This window comes from Grammomys surdaster, unplaced genomic scaffold, assembly GCF_004785775.1.
Source record: "Grammomys surdaster isolate TR1022 unplaced genomic scaffold, NIH_TR_1.0 117825, whole genome shotgun sequence".
Classification (NCBI taxonomy): Eukaryota; Metazoa; Chordata; class Mammalia; order Rodentia; family Muridae; genus Grammomys; species Grammomys surdaster.
In genome coordinates, this window is record NW_021614453.1 from 30,199 (window position 1) to 34,068 (window position 3,870).

General features: G+C 41.8%; 1 pseudogene; it reads left to right on the forward strand.

The window, feature by feature from the left end:
- The first annotated feature begins 797 nt into the window (after positions 1–797).
- Positions 798–3,394, forward strand: LOC114635789 (annotated as a pseudogene).
- Positions 3,395–3,870: the final 476 nt, after the last annotated feature.

Consider the following 3,870-nt stretch of genomic DNA (forward strand, 5'->3'; position numbering starts at 1 on the left):
GATTTCTGTCTTTCCTTTTCTCTTCTGAGACAGTCTCATATAATAGGGGAGACTCAACTTTGCTATAGAGCTGAGGCTGACAGAGGATGCCTATGATGGCTATTCTTGGTTATCAACTTGATTGTATCAACCAGAATTAACTAAAATTAAAAATGGAGGGCATACTTGGGAGGGATTTCCCAATTAACTTGAAGAAGGAAGATCCATGTCTAATCTGAATTTTTCTTTTAATTTTCATTTTATTTATTTCATGTGCATTGGTGTTTTGCCTGTATGTACATCTGTGGTGAGAGTGTCATATTCTTCTGGAATTGGAGTTATAGACAGTTGTGAGATGCCATGTCGTTGCTGGGAATTGAAGCCAGGTCCTCTGGAAGAGCAGCCTAGTGACCTTACCTACATAGTCATCTGTACTGCCCCTTTAAGTCTGGATCTTGAGGTAGGAAGACACACCTTTCATTTAGGCCACACCTCCTGTGAGAAACTTAAATAGGACTTGGAAAACGGGAATCTTTGCTTTTTGCTCTGAACTTGTTAGCAAGTGTATTCCTTCTCTGGCATTAGAGACTACTTCTTTGGGATTCCAGCTTCTCCTGAAGACCAGCTGAGACATTGAGCCTTGTGGACTGAGCATCCTTGGATTTTGGATTTTCCATTCATAGTTGGACATCATTAGATTAGCTGGAGCACATCCTTGTCTTTCAGAGAACAGAGTTACTTCAACTCGGAAGACTTCACTCCAGAATTTGCAAATCAGAAGTCAGCACGGTGCCTATCACAAGGAATCCTTTGCTACGATGTCCTGTGTGCACTATAAATTTTCCTCTAAACTCAACTATGACACCATCACCTTTGATGGGCTCCATATCTCCCTCTTGGACTTAAAGAAGCAGATTATGGGGAGAGAAAAGCTGAAAGCTGCTCATAGTGATCTGCAGATCACCAATGCACAAACGAAAGAAGAATATACTGATGATAATGCACTGATTCCTAAAAATTCATCTGTAATCATCAGAAGAATTCCTAATGGAGGTGTTAAGTCTAGAAGCAAGACATATGTCAGAAGTCGACCTGAACCAGTGGTGGGAACTGCAAAAGCAATTGATGACTCTCCTGCATCTATTTCTCTGGCCCAGCTTACAAAGACTGCCAATCTGGCTGAAGCAAATGCTTCGGAGGAAGACAAAATTCAAGCAATGATGTGGCAATTTGGCCATGACTACGACCCAATCAATTACATGAAGAAAACTCTAGTAGGTCTGCCACCTCGATCTTATACCTGCCTTTGTTGTGGTAAACCTGGTCATTATATTAAGAATTGCCCAACAAATGGGGATAAGAACTTTGAGTCTGGTCTTAGAATCAAAAGGAGCACTGCAATTCCTAGAAGTTTTATGATGGAAGTGAAAGATCCTAACATGAAAGGGGCAATGCTTACGAACGCTGGAAAATATGCAATACCGATTATAGATGCAGAGGCCTATGCAATTGGGAAGAAAGAGAAACCACCGTTCTTACCAGAGGAATCATCATCGTCTTCAGAACAAGATGATCCTATCCCAGACGAGCTCTTGTGCCTCATCTGCAAAGACATTATGACTGATGGCGTTGTCATTCCCTGCTGTGGAAACAGTTACTGTGATGAATGCATAAGAACAGCACTCCTCGAGTCAGATGAACATACATGTCCAACATGTCATCGAAATGATGTTTCTCCTGATGCTTTAGTTGCCAACAAGGTTTTGTGAAAGGTTGTTAATAACTTTAAAAATAAAACTGGCTTTACAACAGGGGGACAAAAACAGTTACCTTCACCCCCACCCCCAATACCAACACCAAGACCACTCATTCAGCAGAAGCTTCACCCTCTGATGAGATCTCCCATATCAAGACAGCAGGATCCTCTGATGATTCCACTGACATCTTCCTCAGATCACCCAACTCTGTCTACATCTTCATTAATGTCAAATGCATCTTCTTTGGCCCCTTCTGTGTCTGGAAATCCATCTTCTGCCCCAGCTCCAGTACCTGATATAACTGCAACAGCATGTATATCAGATGATTAAGAAAAATCAGATGGATCCTTTCAGGATTCTGATAATAAATTATTACCAGCTGCTGAACTTACATCAGAACATTCAAAGGGAGCCTCTTCAATTGCTATTACTGCTCTTATGGATGAAAAGAGTTACCAGGAGCCATTCCTTGGAACTCCATCTTTGTTGGGACAGTCATTATTCCATGGACAGTTGAACCTTACAACTGATCCAGTAAGAATAAATGCTGCTCATCCAGGTGGTAGTAGACCAGGTTGGCAACATTCTAACAAGCTTGGGTACCTAGAGTCTCCACCACAGCAAATTAGAAGAGGAGAAAGAAGCTGTCACAGAAGTGGAAAGCATGGGCGAAACCACAGCAAACAATCACAGAGGACTCAAGGCCCATCACTACCAGCAACTCCAGTCTTTGTGCCTGTTTCACGACCTTCTTTTTATCTGCCTCCTCACCATATACTTCTTCTTCCCCCAGGTGTACCTTCAACACATTTTTCTTCTCACTTTCCTCCTGGCCAACATCTACCAGGAGGATATAGTGTCCCTCCTGCAGGGTTCCCACCAGCTCCTGCCAATATATCAACACCTTGGGTATCGTGAGGTGTGCACACTGCCCATTCAAATACCATCCCTACAACACAAACACCTGCTTTATCCTGGGAAGAGTTCTATAGAGAGCAACGGCAACTAAAGGAAGAGGAAAAGAAAAAGTCCAAGCTAGGTGAGTTTACAAATGATTTTGGTAAGGAACTGATGGAATACAAAAAGACTCAAAAGGAGTATAGGCACTCATTTTCCAGGTCTAAATCTCCCTATAGTGAATCATCTTATTCAAGAAGTTCATCCACTTACTCAAAGTCAAGGTCTGGTTCAACAAGATCACACCCTTACTCAAGGTCCTTCAGCTGCTCACACTCTCGCTCCTATTCCCCATCACCCCCATACCACAGGAGAGGCAGAGGCAGAGGCAAGAGCCACAATTAACCATTCAAGGTCCAGATCTCATGGATACCACCAATCTAGGTCAAGGTCACCTCCCTATAGAGGATACTACTGAAGTTACACATCTCCTCCAACTTTTAGGGGACAGTCTCCCACTAAATGTAATGTACCTCAAGGAGAAACAGATTGTGAGCATATTAATAGATACAGAGAAGTTCCACCACTTTATGACATTATGCCTACTATGAGCAGAGTGTTGACTTTAGAGACCCATTTGAGGAAAAATGCTACCAGTAATGGAGAGGAAATACATAGAGTGGTATGAGAAGTACTACAAAGGGTATGCAGACTTCGTGGGGTCACTGGAACCCCTAGGAAAGCCCACTCTAAATCTGTAAAAGAACACCAGGACCTCAAGGAGGACAAGGTAAAAAGGAACTGTTCCAAAGACATCAAGTCAGAAAAGCCAGCCAGTTAGGACGAGAAGGACAAGAAGCCTGAGAAAAATAAAGTACTCGGTAGCAAAGGAGAGAAATGAAAGAGAAAAACTGAAGAAATAGTGTAGATAAAGATTTTGAGTCTTCAGTGAAAATCTCTAAAGTAGAAGCAACAGAAATAGTGAAAGCATCACCAAAGCAGAAAATAGAAGATGGTGTTGAAAAGCTGGAAAGGACCCCAGAAAAAGACAAGATTGCATCATCAACTACCCCAGCCAAAAAACAAATCAAACTCTACAGAGACTTGTAATTCCAGCAAAGGCACACACAAAATGGTTGTGTCCTTGCAGCCATCATTTTCTTTCAATTTGTTTACATATTTCTTAATAAAAGTGTTTTTTTAAAAAGCTGGAAATTTGTGTTCTTTTTGCAATGGC